Below are 21,234 nucleotides of genomic sequence, written 5' to 3'. Positions count from 1 at the left end.
ATTCACAAATATTTGAACCATAAGATTTTGTATATGGCTTTCTCTTTTACAAAATACGTTCATCCTATCTATCCCAGTAGCACCCAAAGTCTTAACTTGCTCAAACATCATCTCATAATTTCAAAGCCCAGAGTCTCATTCAAATATCACCTAAATAAAATATGGATGAAGTTCAACATATAATTTTTTTTAAACTTTTTATTGCATTTTAGGTTTTGGGGTACATGTGCAGAACGTGCAAGACAGTTGCATAGGTACCACATGGCAGTGTGTTTTGCTTCCTTTCTTTATCCAGAGGCAAATTACTTTTCACCTGTGACCCTGTGAAATCAAACAATTTATGTGCTTCCAAAATACAATGGTGGGACAGACATATGATAGATATTCCCATTCCAAAAGAGAAAAATAGGCAAGAAAAAAGGAATAATTGGTCCCAAGTGAGTACAGAACCCAACAAGGAAAACAAGGCCTTAGTTTCTGGAAACAATGGGGTAGAATTGGTCCCCCAATTCCCTGAGAAGCCTCACTCTCATGGGTTTGCTGGATGCATCCCATACATCAGCTCTCACATGTTGGAGTGACATGCCAACAGCTTTCCCAGGCTGAGGTTGCATGCTGGTGGATATACTGGTCTTAGGTCTTGGAGATGTCCATGCCCCTAAGACTTCACTAGTCATAGCCACAGTGGGTGCTCTTTGCGGTGGTCCCAAACTCGCAGCTCAGCTGAGTATTGCTTTAGTTGGAACTCTCTGTGGTAGCCTTACCACATGGCTCTGCTAGACATTGCTTTATCGGGATCCTCCAAGGCAGCCCTCTTTTGTGGCAGTTCTTTGTCTGGACCCTAAAGTTCTCTAAGGCATCCTTTGAAATCTAGGTGAAGGTAGCGTTGTGTCCACAATGTGAGCAAAGCTTGCATCATATGGATACCACCAAGATTTACTACTGGTGTTCTCTGGAGTGGCAGTCCAAGCCATACTTGAGCCTATTTGAGCCAAAGATAGAGTCACTGAGGAGCCATTGTACCAGAATGCATGGAGGAGAATTGTGAGGTATGCCCTCAAAACTTAGATTTCTGAGCCTTTGGTGAGAGTGGCAGTCTTGACGGTCTCTGCAATGCCTTTGGGCTTATTCTTCCATTGTCTAGTGAATAGAATCTGGTTTCCTTCTCTCCATAACCTTACTGTTCTTTCCTAAATACCTTTTTCTATTCCTTATATGGCCAGGTTGATAATGTTTCAAATTCTTAAGTTCTGCTTTCCTTTTTATTATAAATTCCATCTGTAATTCATTTATCCCTTTTCACATTTTACTAACAAGTGGTCAAAATAAGCCATGCCACATCCTCAACACTTTTCTGAGACATTTATTGCACCAAATATTCTATTTCATTGCTACGAAATTTTCCTTCCACAAAGTAATGGAACATGGACACAGTGCAGCCAGATTCTTTGTCATTTTGTAGTAAGGATGGTCTTTCATCTAGTTTACAGTAAAATATCTCTTATTTCCATCTAAAACATAATCAGAATGGCCTTACCATCCACACTTATACCAGCATTATCACCATGACCACTTTATTTCTAGGAAAATTTAGGTTCTCTCTACAGCATTCCACTCCGAAATCCAAACAAATCACTCTTATACTTTGTCCACAGCAATCTAGGCTTTTTCTAGCAAGCATATCCAAACTCATTAACCCTGTACACTGTACACTTTACCAGTTCCAAAGCCATGTCCACATTTTTAGGTATTTCTTACAGCAAAACTGGATTTCTTTGTACCAATTTCTATCTTAATCAGTTCATGCTTCCATAACAAAGTGCCTGAGACTGGATAATTCATAAAGAACAAAAATTTATTTTCTCACATTTGGGTGGCTGAAAAATTAATGATCAAGGATCTGAAATTTAGCATCTGATAAGGGCCTTCTTGCTGCTTTCTCACACGGTGGAAGGGGTGAATTCTGTGTTCTTACTTGGTGGATGGAGAAAGGGCAAAAAGATTAGCTAGTTTCTTGAGTTCTTGTTTCAAAGCACCTAATCCCATTTGTTAGAGTAGAGCTCTGGTGACTTATTCAATTTCTAAAGATCCTACTTCTTAATATTGTATTGGAGACTAAGTTTCAACATGTATTTTAGAGGAGATACAAACATTAAAATCAGAGCAATGATCAGCATATTTTCTGCAAGGGTACTAAAAATACCCAATGAGGAAAGGAAAACCTCTTCAATAAATGGTATTGGAAAACCTTGATATCCATATATATTAAAGTTGTTTTCTCCCACCATTTTCTTACACTATACAGATGCTCTTCAACTTTTGATGGGGTTATGTCCCAATAAACCCATCATAAGTCAAAATAGCATAAATCAAAAGTATGATTTTTGATGTAAGATATTTTCAATATATATGAATTTATTCAGATGTAACCCCATTATAAGTTGAGGAGCATACTGAATACATATCACTGTCACAGCATCATAAAGTGGAAAAATTATAACTTACCCCTGTTACCACTGTAAGCTAGGGACCATCTATACACAATAAATGAGCTCAAAATGTACTAGATTTAAATAAGACCTGAAACCATAAAATTGTTTGAAGAAAACATAAGAAAAAATGTTCTTAACATTTATCTTGGCAATGATTTTTTGAATATGGCACCAAAAGTACAAGCAACAAAAGCAAAAATAGGTAAGTTCAATTACATAAAACCAAAAAGCTTCTATATGGCAAAGGAAACAATCAACCACAACAAAAGGGTACCTATATAATGAAGAAAATACTTGCAAATCACATATATTATAGGAAATGAATCTAATACATGAGAAACTCATATGACTGAATTGCAAAAATCAAATTTCCCAAGTAAAAAATGGGCAAACAATCTGAATAGAAATTTCTCCAAATAAGACATGCAAATAATCAATAGGTATATGAAAAGGTGTTCAGCATTATTAATCATCACTAAAATGTAAATCAAAACCACAATGAGATATCACCTCCCTATTAGGTTGGCTGTTATTTAAAAACAAAAGATAAGAAGCATTGATGAAGATGTGAAGAAAAGTTGTACACTGTTAGTGGGAATGTAAATTGGTATAACAATTATGGAAAACAATATGAAGTTTAAAATAAACATTAGAAATAGCAAAATCTAATTCAACAATCCCTTTTCTTGGTATATATTTAAATGAATTGAAGTAAGAATCTAAAAAAAATCTATACTTCCATGTTTATTGCAGCATTATTAACAATAGCCAAGGTGTAAAAACAATCCAAATTATCTATTGACAGAAGAATGGATAAATTATAGTACATATGCACAATAGAATATTCCTCAGCCTCATAAAAGGAAATCCTGTCATTTATGACAACATGAATGGACCTGGAAGAAACCATATTAAGATAACCCAGACTCAGAAATACAAACACTGTATGATCAATCACCTGTATAGGTAGAATCTAAAACAGCCAAACTTATAGATGCAGATAATAGAATGGTGGTTTTTCAGGAGCTGAAAGGAGGGAGAAATGGGAAGGTGATAGCAAAGGGTACAAAGTTTTACTTATGCAAGATAAATAAGTTATTGAGATATACAGCATAATGACTATAGTAATGAATACTAAATAATATACTTAAACTTGCTGAGGTTATGTTAAATGTTCTTAACAAAAATTTATCAATGGCAACAGTCATAATAAAGGTGGTGGGACTGGGAATGGTGGCTCATGCCTCTAATCCCAGCACTTTGGGAGGCTGAGGCAGGCAGATCACGAGGTCAGGAGATCGAGACCATCTTGGCCAACATGGTGAAACCCCATCTCTACTAAAAATACAAAAAAAATTAGCTGGGCATGGTGGTGTACGCCCGTAGTCCCAGCTACTTGGGAGGCTGAGGCAAGACAATTGCTTGAACTCAGGAGGCAGAGACTGTAGTAAGCCGAGATTGCACCACTGTACTACAGCCTGGGCGACAGTGCAAGACTCCATCTCAAAAACAAGGGAGGTTGGGTGGGAGGAAATATTGGGATGTGATGAATATATTTATGGCATTGATGATGGTAATGATTTCATTTATGTACACTTATCCCCATGCTCATTGAGATATATATACCCTAAATATGTACAGCTTTTTATATGTCAATCATACATCAACAAAATGGATAAAAACCATAGTGATTTTTATATCCTTAGTGGAATATAGCTAAAGACAAAAAAATAACTGAAATAAAACCTTAAGCTTCATTTACCAACTTTATCTTTACAGTAATGATGGTATTGTTATATTATAACTCTTTATTTCGTATTTCTATTGTTAGTAATAATATTCATATTATGAAACTAGTGTGCATGTATATAAAAAGCAAATGAGTAATTACATTATTATGGTAATGTGATTAGGAGCCCATGTCTTCAGTGTAAGAGAACACAAACAGAAAATCAAAGAAATGAAGTAAAAACATATAATCCTAGATTTTAACTGAAAATACCAGTATGAACCTATAATATTTTATGGCTATTTCCTCAGCTCTGTCCACTAAAAGGATCATCCAGTAGTGAGGAACAGCCTTAATGTCTACATCATTGTTCCTAGTACCATTTCCCATTTTAAAGTACTAGATCTATTTAAATGAATAGATGATTTTAAGTTGGATGCAAGAAATACATAAGATGGAAAGAAAGAGATCATAAATAAAAAACAAGAAAACTATCAAAAACAATTGAAATTATGTCAAAGCTCAACGGCCAACTTGAATAGTCTCTCACTGACCAAAAATAGGACAATTTGTGCATAAAGAAAAAACTACAATGGATTCAAATATACAACATAATTAAAATTCTGAGTTCTTAATAATATACTGAAAAATTATTAGTCACCTCTGAAGGATGTGATAGGACTAAATCAATATTTTGACTATTAGTTAATACCAGAATTTCAGAAGCAAAAATATCCAGCAATTAGTCTGTATTTATTGCACAAACTGGTTTTTATTCTAACCAATTGTTGGTGAAGGACTGTTTCTCTCTAGAGAAGTGTTTTAAAATGTTAATAAGAAATAATATATTAAGAACATCCCTAATTTGTACCCCTAATAAAGTAAGTGGATCTAACCATTACTGATCCAGTGAAACAAACTATGTAATAAAACAAAACGTATGAAATGATTAAAGAAAATTGAACACTAACTAGATTTTTTATTTTAAGGAATTATTGTTAACATTTAGGTGTGACAATTTTGTGTAATGATAGTAAAATTATTTATAGAAGAAATTACATGCTGGCAGAAATACATATCAAAATGATTTAGAAGAAAAAATTAGTACATTTATAGATGAAACAACATAGGTCATACATTGATAATATTAGAGCTGAGTGATAAGTAAATGAAGGTGTGCTGATATATTATTACTATGGTTTGAATATTTGTTTTCCTCCAAAATTCATGTTGAAACTTAATATTCACTGTATTAAAAGGTGGGGACTTTTGGAAAGTGATTAATTCATGAGGGCTTCACCCTTGTGAATGGGATTAATGTCCTCATAATCACAGTGTCACAGAAGCTTCAGAGAGCTGCCTGGCTTTTAAATCCTTTTACCATGTGAGGACACAGGTGTCCTTTTTTTCTTCTATTTTTTTTTTTTACTTTTTTGTTTTAAACTTCTTCCATTATGTAAGATTGCAGCAAGAGGAGTCATCTTAAAAGCAAAGAGCAAGCCCTGACCAGACACTGAATCTGCTAGCAACTTGATGTTGGACTTCCCAGTTTCCAGAACCATGATAAATAAATTTCTATCATCTATGAATTGCCCAGCCTAAGGTCTTTTGTTATGGCAGCATGAATGGACAAAGATAGAAATTGGTACAGGGAGGAGACTGTTGCTGTAATGAATACCTAAAAGTGTGGAAATGGCTTTGGAACTGTATAAAGAGCTATTCTGGTGAGGGATCAGAAAAAGAGGAGAGCTGTAGAAATAAACCTCACTCTGGAGGTTGCAGTGAGCCAATAACGCCACTGCACTCCAGCCTGGAAGACATAGCAAGACACTGTCTCAAAAAGAAAGAAACAAAAAGAAAAGAAGAAAGAGAGAGAGAGAGAGAGAGAAAGAAAGAAAGAAAGAAAGAAAGAAAGAAAGAAAGAAAGAAAGAAAGAAAGAAAGAAAGAGAAAGAAAGAGAAGGAAGGAAGGAAGGAAGGAAGGAAGGAAGGAAGGAAGGAAGGAAGGAAGGAAGGAAGGAAAGAAGGAAGGAAGGAGGGAGGGAAGGAAGGAAAAATCCTTACATTTCTTAGAGATTCCTGATTTTCTAAGTGATCATCAACAGAATGTTGGCAAAAATGTGGATAGGAAATACCATTCTGATGAAGTCTCAAATAGAGATGAATATCTTAATGGAAACTGGGAGCAATATCAGCAAGATGGTAGAATAGGAGGTTCCAGCTCTTATTCCCTGACATAAACAAAAATTTTGGCAGTCACTCACGGATGAGAATACTTTTCTTGGGAGCACTGGAGTCTAGCTTAGCTTCCAGAGCCATGGAGGAGCAAAATACTGAAAATGGATGCATTGAAGAGGATAAAGAGAGCAGTTTCACTTTGCCAATGTCACCTTCCTCCAAGGTAACACAAATTGGTGCTGAAAGAAAACCTCTGGGCCCACATTTCTCCATGGAGGAATATGAGCGGAAAGTGATCACCTTTCTCAGCCTTGCAAGACACTGCCCAGGATGACCACTTCTGTCTTGTCCCACACAAAACATGGAGGGGATTGGCACAACTGACTTCTCTGGGGACAACTATGAATAAGAAAAAGGAGAGGGAGCACACAGTTGTGTAATTCTCCATAGCTGGCCATAGATCTTGCTGTCTGGCTTGTGGACTCTGCAAAGAGGCCCACCCATGAACTTTGTAAGACAGCTCATCTGAGGACACCTGAAAATGACTGCACATGCCCCCAGCACCCCATGTGCCTCCTTATATATCCCTCTACACAGACCATGTGAGCTCCCATAGCCAACACACTGATCTTAACAGCAGCTGTAGCTCATATCCAAATCTTTAAATTCTGCTTCCCTTTTGATTATAAATTGCAACTTCAACTTATTTCTCTCTTCTCACATTTTACTGTCAAGGGAAGCCATGCCATACTCTAAACACTTTGCTTACACATTTCTTCCACCAAATGTTCTATTTTATTAATCTTCAATTCTGCCATCCAGAAAACACTAGAACATGAAATTCTGCCAAGTTCTTTGCCATTTTATAAAAAGGATGATGTTTCCTCAAGTTTTCATTATGTCAAAAGAGGAGAGCTGGAACCTCCTATTCTACATCTTACTGATGGCACGCTTTCTCAATTGTGTTTTAAAGTAAAATCGAGTAACTTATCTTTATGTCATGTCTTAATCATTTTACGTTGCAATAACAAAGCACCATAGACTGGGTAATTATACACAACACAAGTTATTTCTCATAGTTGTCATGCTAGTGCGAAAACATTTCATATTCTTCTAATCTTTGCAATTTGGTGGTAGAAGTGAGCTCTACTATTTCCTGGAACAGCACTGCCAAATTGAACTCTCTGCGATGATGGAAATAAATAACACTGTCTAAAACAGTAGCCACTAGGCACAGGTGGCAATTGAACATTTGAGTTGTGGCAAGTACAACGGAGATGTTTAATTTTATTTAATTTACATCAATTTAAATTTGTTTGTACAGCAAATGAATCTTGTGGCTAATATTGGACAGCTGAGTTGTCACACCTCTATGTGTAATAATATTTTGCTTGTTTTACGTAATTATATCCTGTCACCTAAAATATCTCATTCCTTTTGTATCATTTTTATTCATAGTTTTTTCCATTTTGTTCTGCTAAGATTTCCATGTGCCTGGTTATCTTTCTTGTTCCCATTGCAAACAGAAGAACTGAATTTACTTACTGTGAAGTAGAGCTACTTTTCCTGTTTGGTTTTTCTCTTCAGTGAAGAATATCTCTAGTATACCTGTTTGGAGCAGGGAAAATCAAATGTCAGGCTTGCTTTAGAGAGAGCAGGCAGGAACCAGCTGTACAAATGTTAAATAAAGAAGGCTTTACTGGAAAGCAATGGTTCTCAACCTAAGTTTCCTGGATCAGGAACATTAATGTCATCTGGCCCTCATCTTCAGCATTTTGATTCATTACTTTTTTCTTTTTTCATACATCATATTTTACACATGTATGGGATTCATGTAATATTTTGTTGCATGCATAGGATGTATAATGATCAAGTCAGGATATTTGGGAGTATCTATCACTTTTAGTATCATTTTTATGTATTGGGAACATGTTAAGTTCTCTCTTCAAGCTACTTTGAAATACTACATTGTTGTTAAATATAGTCAGTATGCTACTGAACGCTAAAGTGTAATCCTTGTCTCTTACTGTATGTTTGTACTCACTAAACAGTCTCTCTTCAGAGGTGGAGCCCAAGAATTTGCACTTCTCACAAGTTCTCAAGTGGAGTCCATCAATCTATATTTTGAGATGATTCTGGTTCATTCTAAAGTTTTAGAAGTCCTGTTTTAAGGTATTGACTTCTATACTAGAAGCCTTAGCTTTGCCTAAACATTTTCTTCTGATTTTACCTGAGATAAATTGTTGGCTGTACACAGTCTGCATAGATCCAAACTCCTCTCCAGAATTTTAAGTAAGTTTTCATCTTCTGTAAAGCCCACTTGTAAACATATTCTAGCCTGGGGACTTTCTCCACCTGTTTCATTCTTTATTCTTCAACTTGCTGCCATCACCTATTCCACTTTATGATTTTAAAAAATTTAAAGAATACAGAGAACTACTTAGAATAATGTATCAAACACCTCTATACCCCCAACTAAGAATTAGCAAATATTTACATTCTGTTTCCTCACTTTACATATTTTCACCTGGAAGAATTAAGTTATTATACATTAAATGTTGCTCTTCCTAATAGACTCACTCTATCCACTTTCAGAGGCAATCACCCAAACACCATCATGAGTTTGGCACATATCCTTGTAGTCTATGTTTTCATAATTATATATATACACATATAACATATATACATTATATTATATCTACATATATACATATATGTATATATATAGAGAAAATGAATCCAGGAATATTGTGTTTAATATTGTGTAAATGCTGTTACTGTACATGTCATGCTGTGAACTTGTGAATCAAAATTATTAAATTTTTAGCCTACATTTTATTCATGTAGTAAATACCTTTTGTTCATTTATTTTAGCTACTTTGTTTTGTCATGTTTTGGACAACAGATCTATATCCATTAGTCTGCTTACGGGCAGAATAAAGTACAAAATATGTATCTTCTGCTTCTAATGCATATGTATAAGTTTCTCCAAGGTTGTTACTGGATGTAAAGTTACTAGGTTTGGTATATTCATTTTTCCATATTAATATCTACTACCAAAATATTCTCCAAACTATGAGACTTATGGGAAAAATTGGGATAAAACATAAAATATAGAGTAACATTTATAAATTTTAAGTATATAACCCAAATAATTTTTTAATCAACAGAATACAACTCAGAAATTACCATCCAAATCAAGACATTAAACATTACCAGACACAATGAAACCTTCCTTATGTTCCCTCCTGACCATTGCCCCATAAAACAATTACTATTCTGATTTCTAATAATCTTGAATTTTTTTCTCTGTTTGGAACTTTATAAGTTGGAATCATACCCATAAGCACACTTATTATTCTGGCATCATTCACTCAAAATATGTGATGAAAATAATTCATGTGATTTGTACCACAAATTGTTCTTTATCATTTCTCTATATTATTTTAAAATTTTTATGGATACATATTTGTAAATATTTATGGTATACATATGATATATTGATGCAAGCATACAGTGTGTAATGACCAAATCTAGGTAATTGTATGACTATACAACAATCTACCAAATTTTATAGTCTTGAAAGAACCAAATTAGAGCTGTGCCTATTTTCTCTGCTGAATCTCATTGATAATTGCTCATTCTCTGTGTTTAATTTTCTAACTTCCTGAAATTATTGCAGACTCTATTTTTGACCTACTTGTGTTCTACTAGATATCTTTCAGGCTATATTTTTGTAAGCACAGCCTTATATTTTGTCACAGTTAAAAAACTATTTAAGTTAACAAAAGTAAATTATATATATATCATATATGGTATACTACATGTGCTTTTAAAATATGTATACATTGTTAAACGAATAAATTGAGATATTAACATATATTTTACCTCATATGCTTATTATTTTTGTGATATGGTGAGAACACAAAATCTGTTCTCTTAGTGAACTATAGTCATCATGTTTTACAATAGATATTTTGAAGTTATTCCTCTTAACTAAAATTGTGTGTCCTTTAATTGACATCTCCCAGACCCCTAACTCCCTTTTACCCCTGGTGACCATCATTCTAGCTCTACTTTTATGAGTTTAATGTTTTTAGATTCTAAATACAAGTGAGATCATGCAGTATTTGTCTTTTTGTGCCTGGCTTATCTTACTTAACATAATGTACTCCAGGTTCATCCATGTTGCAGATTACAGGTTGTTTATCTTTTTAAAAGCTGAATAGTATTCCTTTGTGTATGTATACCTCATTTTTCTTAATCCATACATGTTAATGGACACCTAGTTGATTCCATAACTTGGCTATTGTGAACAATATTTCAATGAACATAGCTCAGCAGATATCTCTTCAGCAGACTGATTTCAAGTCCTTTGGATATAAAACCAATAGTGGGACTACTAGATCTTAGTTTATTTTTAAGTTTTTGAGGAACTTCCATATTGTTTTTTCATAATGGCTGTTCTAATTTACATTTCCACCAACAATGTGCAAGGGTTCCATTTTTTCCACATCCTCACCAAAACTTACATATTTTTTCCTTTTTAATAGCTGCCATTTTACCAGTTGTGTGGTGATATTGATTGGGTTTTAAATTTGCATTTGTCTAAAAGATGGTGATATTGAGCATCTTTAATATACCTATTGGCTACTTATATATCTTTAAAATATCTATTGTTTTCTCATATTAAAATTGTATTATTACTTTTCTTACTATTGTGTTGAGTTACCTGTGTATTTTAGATATTAACCCCTCATCAGATATAGGGTTTACAAATATTTTTAACTACTTCCTCCATCATCTCTTTATTCTTTGATTATTTCATTGCTGGGCAGAAGCTCTATAGAAAATCCTCTCCCTATTTTTTGCTTTTGTTGCTTGTGCTTTTGGGCTCCAATAAAAAAAAATAATTGCCCAGACCAATGTCATGAAGCCTTTCTCCTATGTTTTCTTCTAGTAGTTTTGAAGTTGCAGGTATTACTCTACAGTCTTTAAGACATTTTTAGTTGATTTTGTATATCATGTAAGATAAGGGTCTAATTTCATTATTCTGCATGTGAATATTCAATTGTTCCAATATCATTCATTGAAGAGACTGTTTTTTCTTCATTGTGTGTTTCTAGCACTTTTTTTGAAAATAAATTAATAAATTGACTTCTGGGCTCTCTTTTCTGTCACATTGGTCTGTGTGTCTGTTTTTATGCCTGTAGTATGCTGTTTTAATTGCTATAGCTTTGTGATAGATTTTAAAGTCATGTTGTGTGATGCTTCCAACTTTATTATTTTTGCTCAAAATTGCTACAGCTACTCAGTCTAAAGTTGTTATTCCACATAAATTTTAAAATTGTTTTTTCTATTTCTGTAAAAAAGTCGTTGGAATTTTAAAAGAGATTGCATTGAATCTGTAGATTGCTTTGGGTAGTCTGGACATTTTAACAATCTGAATTTTTTAAATGTAGAGATATGTATTACTTTCCATTTACCTATGTCTTCAATTACTTTTATCAGTGTATAATGGTTTTCACAATGTAAGGACTTTCCCCTTTCTGGATAAATTTATTTCTAAGAATTTATATTTTGTGCTGTTTTGTGATATTCTAAGGGTATTGTTTTCTTGATTCCTTTGACAGACAGTTCATTGATAGTGTATATTAATGGTACTGATTATTATACGTTGATTTTTTTATCCTGCAACTTTTCTAAATGTATTAGTTCTAACAGATTTGTGGTAGAGTCTTCAGAGTTTTCTATATAAAACATCATATCATCTGCTAACAGAGACAATTTAACTTTTCTCTTTCCTATTTGGCTGTTTTTATTCATTATTTTCTTGCCTGATTACTCTGGTTAGTACTTCCAATATTATGTTGACTAGAAGTGGCAAGAGCAGACATCATTGTCTTATTTCTGATCTTAGATAAAAAGCTTTCAACTTTTTACAGGTGAGTATGAAGTTAGCTGTGGGTTTGCTGTATATGACCCTTAGTGCATTTATAAACACTTTTCTGTGAAAGCAAAGTAAGTCCTGGGGCCCCAAAATCACTAATCTAAACGGAAAAGTGAAGCTGGAAACTTAGGGCAAATCTGTCTCCCCTTCTATTCAAAGTCACCCGTCTTTTCAATGAGATAAATGCATATTTGATTGTTTCCTTTGGAGAGGCTAATCAGAAGCCCAAAAGAATGCAACCCTTTGTCTCTTATCTACCTATGACCTGGAACCTCCCTCTACTTCAAGTTGTCCCACCTTTGCCTTGCGTCATCTCGCCTTTCTGGATAAACAACAATGTTTATCTTACATATGTTGATGCATGTTGCATGTCTCCTTAAAATGTATGAAACCAGACTGCTTTGACCACCTTGGGCACATGCTGCCAGGACCTCCTAAGCCTGTATCACATGTGCTTGTCCTCACATTTGGCAAAATAAACTTTCTAAATTAACTGAGACCTGTCTCAGACATTTGAAATTTACACATCTTTACCTAATTTGTCAAGAATTTGTATCATGAAAAGATGTTGAATTTCATCAAATGCTTTTGCTGCATCTCTTAAGATGATCATAGGGTTCTTGTCTTTTGTTAATGAAGTGTATCACATTTATAGATTTGCTTATGTTGAATCACCCTGAATCTCTGGCATATATCCAACTTGATCATAGTGCATAATCATTTTAATATGATGTTGAAATTTTTCAAGGCTTTTTTCTTCTGGTTGAATTATTTATGTTCCTTATAGATTCTACACATTAGACCTTTGTTGGATGCATAGATTGCTAAAATTTTATCTCATTCTGTAGGCTGCTGTTTACTGTTGATAGTTTATTTTGCTGTACAGAAGCTCTTTGATTTAATTAGGCCCCACTTGTCAATTTTTTTTTGGATGCAATTGCTTTTGAAGAGTTAGTCATAAATTATTGCCCAAGGCTGATATCCAGAATGATGTTTCCTGGGTTTTCTTCAAGGATTCTTATAGTTTGAGGTATTAAGTTTAAATTTTTAATTCATTTTGAATTAATTTTTGTACATGGTGAGAAGTAGGGATCCAGTTTTATTATTCTGCATATTACTAGCCAGCTATCCAAGCACAATTTATTGAAAAGCAAACCCTTTCTCTATTGAATATTTTTATTGACTTTGTGGAAGATTAGATGGCTATAATTGTATGGCTGTATTTTTGGTTTCTATATTCTGTTCCGCTGGAATACATATCTGTTTCAGTCCATACGAATTTTATAATAGTTTTTCTCTGATTCAGTGAAAAATATCATTGGTGTTTTGACAGGAATAGTATCAAATCTGTAGATTCCTTTGAACAGTATGGCCATTTTAATAATATTGATCCTTTACATCCATGAATATGGAATGTTTCTCATTTTTGGTGTTTTATGATTTCTTTCAGCATTGTTTTGTAGCTCTTCTGTAGAAAATTTTTATCTCCTTAGTTAGATGTATTCTTAGGCATTTCATTTTTTGTGACTCTGGTAAATGGGATTCTGTTTTTGATATGACTATCAGGTTGAATGTTATTGGTGTATAAATATGATACTAATTTTTGTATATTGATTTTGTGTCCTGAAACTTTACTAAAGTCATTTATTGGTTCCAGGAGCCTTTTGGTGGAGTCTTTGAGGTTTTCTAGGTATAGAATCACATCATCAACAAACTTCATTTCTTACCTGGATAGATTTTATTTCTTTCTCTTTCCTGACTCCTCTGACTAGGACTTCCAGTACTATGTTGAATAGAATTGGTGAGAGTGAGCATTCTTGTCTTATTTGAGTTCTCAAGGGTAATGCTTCCAGCTTTTGCATTTTCTGTATGATGTGGCTATGGGTTTGTCATAGATGACACTCATTATTTTGAGGTATGTTCCTTCAGTGCCTAGTTTGTTGAGAGATCTTATCATGAAGGGCTGTTGGATTTTATTGAAAGATCATTTCATATCTATTGAAATTATCATATATTCTTGAAATTCTTTTTATATGGTGAATCACATTTATTAATTTTCATATATTGAACTAACCTTGCAGCCCAAGAATGAAACCTACTGGATCTTAGTCAATTAACTTTTTGATATGATGCTGGATTCATTTTGCTAGTATTTTGGAGGATTTTGGCATCCATGTTCATCAGGGATTTTTGACTTTGGTTTTCACTCTCCATTGTATCTTTGCCAGATTCTGGTGTCAGAGTAATTCTGCCTTCAGAGTTCCTCCACTTTGATTTTTTAGAATAGTGTCAATAGAATTGGCACCTTCCTTGTATGTCTGGTAGAATTTGGCTGTGAATTCATCTGCTCTGTGGTTTTTTTGTATAGTAGGTTATTTATTATGGATTCAATTTTCAAACTATATTGATCTATTCAGTGTTTTAATTTCTTCCTGATTCTATCTTGGCAGGTTGTGTGTTTCCCATAATTTATCTATTGCCTCTAGAATTTATAGTTTCCATGTGTAGAAGTGTTCCAAATAGTCTCTGAGAATATTCTTTATTTTTGTTCAACTGATTGAAATGTCACCTTTGTCATTTCTGATTGTTATTTGGGCTTCTCTTATTTCTTTGTAAATCTAGCTAGAAGTCTGTCAATATTGTTTATCATTTTAAGGGACCAACTTTTGGTTTTACTGATTATTTGTATGGAGTTTTTGGTCACAATTTCATTCAGTTTCACTCTGATTTTAGTGATGTGTTTTCTTCTGTTAGCTTTGAGTTAAGCTTGTTCTTGCTTTTCTAGTTCTTCTAGTTTTTGTGTTAGATCATTAATTTGAGAACTAACTTTTTGTATTAGGCATTTAGTGCTATAAACTATCCTCAACGCTACTTTTGCTACATTGAAATTTTGTTATATTATGTGTGTAATTTTGTTTATCTCATTTTATTTTAATTACTGCCTTAATTTGTTTTGCTGACCCCAATGTCACTCAGGAGCAAGTTGATAATTTTTGTGCAACCTTGTGATTTTGAAAAATCTTGATATTAATTTTGTTGTTGAAAGTGGAAAACTGAAATTTGTGGTTTTGAAAGATCTTCTTGATATGAATTTTGTTGTTGAAAGTGGAGAATTAAAGTTCCCTTCTATTATTGTATTTCTGTCTATTATTCCATTCAGAACTGTTAATATTTGCTTTATATATTAAGATTCTCTGATGTTGAGTGCATGGGTATTTACAGTTGTTAAATGGTCTTATATGATGGACTTCATTATTATATATAAATATTCTTTGTTTCTTGTGGCAGCTTTTTACTTAATCTATTTTGTCTAGTGTAATTATAGCCTGCTCTACTCTATTTTCTTTGCATTTGCATAAAAGATCCTTTTTTCATCCCTTCACTTTCAGCATATGTTTGTCTTTAAAGCTAAAGTGAGTCTCTTGTCAAGAACATTTATAGTCATGCATAGCTTCATGACTGGAATATGTTTTGATAAATATGTCAGTAGGTGAATTCATAATTGCGTGAATGTCATAGAGTGTACTTACATAAACTCAGATGGTACAGCCTACTATGTTCCTAGGATTTATGGTATAGCCATTGCTCCTAGCCTACAAATGTGTACAAATGTGTATTTGTGTATCTAAGCAAATTTAAGTATAGTAAAAATATGATATTATAATCTTATGGGACCAGCATTGTATATACAGTCTGTCATTGGCCAAAATGTCATTTGTAGCTCATGACTGTAATTGGATCTTGTATGTTTATCCATTCAGTAAGTCTATATCTTGATTGAAACTTTAAGTCAGTTTACACTGAAAGTAACTTGATTGAGTAGGACTTACTATTGCCATTTTATTAATTGTTTTCTGACAGTTTTGTAGATTGTTTCTTTTTTCCTCTTTTTTTTTCTTTTTAAATATTTGATAATTTTTTGTAGTGGTATGCTTTCATTTCTTTATTTTATGACTCATATATATCCTCCATAGGTTTCATTTTTGTGATATTCATGGGGCTTACAGAAAATATATCATAGTTATAGCTGATTTTAAGCTATAAGAACATAATTTAGATAACATCCAAAATTTTATACTTCTATGTTCTCTCCTTACAATATATGTTACTGATGCCACAGTTTCCATGTTTTTATATTGTGTATTCATTAGAGTATTATTGCAGCTATAATTATTTTTAATACTTTATTAATTTTTATGTAAGAGTTAAAATAGATTTATGCACTACCATTTAAGCCTTAGAGTAGTCTGAATTTGACTGGGTCTGCAGCTCCCAGCAAGATCAACACAAAAGGTGAGTTATTTCTGCATTTCCAACTGAGGTACTGGGCTCATCTGGTTGGGACTGGTTAGGCAGTGGGTACAGCCTATGGAGGGCAAGCTGAAGCAGGATGGGGCATCACCTCACCCTGGAAGTACAAGGAGTTGGGGAACTTCCTCCCCTATCCAAGAGAGGCTGTAAGGGACTGTGCCATGAGGGATGGAGCACTCTGGCCCTGATAATATGCTTTTTACACAGTCTTTGCAACCTGTAGACCAGTAATTCCCTCTGGTGCCTATATCACCAGAGCCCCAAGTTTCAAGCACAGAACTAGGTGGCTGTTTGGGCAGATGTGGAAATTCACACAGGGGTGGGAAAATATTAAGGGAAAAATACTAGAGAAAGTTATAGAATATAGGCTCAGGCCCTTTTGGAAGGCCTAAGGGTTTTTTTTTTTTCCTGTAGTTCTTGGCTGAAGGAAGCCTAAATCCCCTTTACATTTAGTTAATAAGTAAAGCAAATAGCTAGGACCTGCAGGGGAGTTTACCAAACTAACTTGTTTACTCATCTGGTCTTAAAACTAAACTTTGAGCCAGATGGCTCTCTCAGGGGAAGGTCAATCAGGGATATTACCTGCTAATGGTGTTTTCTTTGGGCATCAGAACCTGTGATTTAATCTTCAGCCTCTTGGTGTTGACTAAAGATTTTGTCAATTAAGCTTTACTAAAAAAATGCAAGTCTCTCTGGCTAGTGGGGGCCAACAGTTGCAACTGTTTACAGCACTCTCCAGGGAGGCTGTAACAGCCATAAACCCTCAGCTGAATGGGCAAAGCATAATTTCTGTGTTTCAGTGTACTTTATTCATCTGTCACTGAGTCAGGGACTGCAGGACAGACACCTGCAGGTGGTGACCCCAACAGGCAGACACTGAGATAGATGCAGGAGGTTTTTTTTCATTCCCCACTAGTGCCTGGAATGGCAGCAAAACAGAACAATTTACTCCCCTGGAAAGGGGACTGAAGCCTGGGAGCCGAGTGGTCTAAGTCAGCAGATCCCATCCCCATGGAGCCCAGCAAGCTAAGATCCACTGACTTGAAATACTCACTGCCAGCACAGCAGTCTGAAGTCCACTTGGGACACTCAAGCTTGGTGGGTGGAGGAGCATCCACCATTACTGCAGCTTGAAGAGTCAATTTCCCCTCACAGTGTAAACAAAGCCACCAGGAAATTAGGGTGGAGTGGAGCTAACCACAGCACCACAAGGCTGCTGTAGCCAGACTGCCTCTCTAGATTCCTCCTCTCTGGACAGCCCAAGTAAGGGTCTTATAGGTAAAACCTCCATCTCCCTGGGACAGGACACCTTGAGGAAGGGGTGGCTGTGGGTGCAGCTTTAGCAGACTTAAATATTCCTGCCTGCCAGCAATGAAGAGGGCAATGGATCTCCCAGCACAGCACTCTAGCTCTGGTAAGGGACAGATTGCCTCCTCAAGTGGGTCCCTGATCCCCATGCCTCCTGAGAGACACCACCCAGCAGAGATTGACAGACACCTCACACAGGAGAGCTCTGGCTGACATCTGGCAGGTATCCTTCTGGGAAAAAGCTTCCAGAGGAAGTAACAAGCAGCAATCTTTTGCTGTTCTATAGCCTCCACTGGTTATACCCAGGCATACAATGTCTGGAGTGGACCTCAAGCAAACTCCAGCAGACCTGTTGCAGAGGGGCCTGGCTATTAAAAGGAAAACTAACAAACAGAAATGAATAGCATCAACATCAACAAAAGAGATGTCCACACAAAATCCCCATCTGAAAATTACCAAAATCAAAGACCAAAGGTAGATAAATCCATGAAGATGAAGAAAAAAACACGTAAAAAGTCTGAAAATTCCAAAAACTGGAACACCTCTTCTCCACCAAAGGATCACAATTCCTTGCCAGCAAGGGAACAAAACTGGAGGGAGAATGAGTTTGATGAATTGACAGAAGTAGACTTCAGAAGGTAGGTAATCACAAACTCCTCAAAGATAAGCTAAAGGAACATGTTCTAACCCAATGCAAAGTAGCTAACAACCTTGAAAAAAGGTCAGAAAAAATTTCCTAACTAGAATAACCAGTTTAGAGAAGTACGTAAATGACCTGATGTTGCTGAAATACACAGCATGAGAACTCCATGAAGCATACACATGTATCAATAGCCAAATTTATCAACCAGAGGAAAGGATATCAGAGATTGAAGATCAACTTAATGAAATAAAGTGTGAAGACAAGATTAGAGAAATAAAGAATGAAAAGGAATGAACAAAGCCTCCAAAAAATATGCGACTATGGAAAAGACCAAACCTACATTTCATAGATATACCTCACAGTCATGGGGAGAATGGAACCAAGTTGAAAAACATACTTAAGGATATTTCAAGAGAACTTCCCCAAACTAGCACAATAGACCAACATTCAAATTCAGGAAGTACTGGGAACACCACAGAGATACTCCTCAAGAAGAGCAACCACAAGACACATAATCATCAGATTCACCAAGGTTTAAATGAAGGAAAAATACTAAGAGAAGCCAGAGAGATAGGTCCATTTACCCACAAAGGGAAGCCCATCAGAATAACAGTGGATCCCCCTGCAAAAACCCTACAAGCCAGAAGAGAGTCAGGGCTAAAGTTCAACATTCTTAAAGAAAAGAATTTTCAACCCAGAATTTCATATTCAGCCAAATGAAGCTTCATAAGCGAAGGAGAAATAAAATCCATTATGGACAATCAAATTCTGGGGGATTATGTTACCACCAGGCAAGCATTACAAGAGCTCCTGAAGGAAGCACTAAATATGAAAAGGGAAAACTGGTACCAGTCACAAAAAAGCATGACAAAGTTTAAAGATCATCAACACTATAAAGAAACTGCATCAACTAATGGGCAAAATAATCAGCTAACATCATAATGACAGGATCAAATTCATCCATAACAATATTAACCTTAAATGTAAATGGGCTAAATGATCAAATTAAAAGACACAGACTGGCAAATTGGATAAAGAGTCAAGACCATTTGTGTGCTGTATTCAGGACACTCATCTCACGTGCAAAGACACATATAGGCTCAAAATATAGGGTTGGAGGAATATTCACCAAGAAAAAAAGCAGGGGTTGCAATCCTAGTCTCTGATAAAACAGACTTTAAACCAACAAAGATCAAAAAAGACAAAGAAGGGCATTACATAATGGTAAAGGACTCAATGCAACAAAAAGAGCTAACTATCCTAAATATATATACACCCAATACAGGAGCACCTAGATTCATAAAGCAAGTTCTTAGAGACCTACAAAGAGACTTAGACTCCTACACAATAATAGTTGAAGATGTTAACAGCCCCCTGTCAATATTAGATCAACAAGACAGAAAATTAACAAAGATATTCAGTACTTGAACTCAGCTCTGGACCAAGCAGACCTAATAGACATCTACAGAACTCTCTGCCTCAGATTAACAGAAAATATAGTCTTCTCAGCACCATGTTGCACTTGTGTGAAAATTAACCACATAATTGGAAGTAAAATGTTCCTCAGTAAATGCAAAAGAACAAAATTTATAACAAATAGTTTCTCAGATCACAGTGTGATCACATTAGAACTCAGGATTAAGAAACTCACACTCAGGGGCCTGGTGCAGTGGCTCAAGACTGTAATCCCAGCACTTTGAGAGGCCAAGGCGGGTGGATCACGAGGTCAAGAGATCAGGACCACCCTGGTCAACATGGTGAAACCTCGTCTCTACTAAAAATATGAAAAATTAACCTGGCATGGTGGCGAGTGCCTGTAATCCCAGCTACTCAGGAGGCTGAGGCAGGAGAATTGCCTGAACCCAGGAGGCAGAGGTTGTGGTGAGCTGAGATCATGCCATTGCACTCCAGCCTGGGTAACAAGAGCAAAACTCCGTCTAAAAAAAAAAAAAAGAAACTCACACTCAAAACCTCACAATTACATGGAAGCTGAACAAACTACTGGGTAAATAATGAAATTAAGGCAGAAATAAAAAAAAATTTTTTGAAAACAATGAGAAGAAAGACACAGCATACCAGAAGTGATGGAACACAGCTAAAGCAGTATTTAGAGGGAAATTTATAGCACTAAATGCCTACATGAGAAAGTGAAAAAGATCTAAAATTGGCACCCTAACATCACAATTAAAAGAACTAGAGAAGCAAGAGCAAAGAAATTCAACAGCTAGGAGAAAACAAGAAAAAACTAATATCAGAGCAGAACTGAAGGAAATAGAGAAACAAAAAATATTTCCAAAAATCAATGAAACCAAGAGTTGTGTATTTGAAAAGATTAAGAAAATAGACCACTAGCCAGATTAATAAAGAAGAAAAGAGAGAAGAATCAAATAGGCACAATAAAAAATGATGAAAAGGATATTACCACTGATCCCACAGAAATACAAACTACCATGAGTTTGCATAAACACCTCTCTGCAAATAAACTAGAAAAACTAGAAAAAATGGGTAAATCCCTGGACAAATACACTCTCCCAAGACTAAATCAGGAAGAAGTTAAATTCCTGGATAAAGCAGTAACAAGTTCTGAAATTGAGGCTGTAACTAATAGCCTACAAACCAAAAAA

The sequence above is a fragment of the Callithrix jacchus genome, chromosome X (genome assembly GCF_049354715.1).
Source record: "Callithrix jacchus isolate 240 chromosome X, calJac240_pri, whole genome shotgun sequence".
NCBI lineage: Eukaryota > Metazoa > Chordata > Mammalia > Primates > Cebidae > Callithrix > Callithrix jacchus.
Note: the sequence above shows the minus strand (reverse complement) of the source record.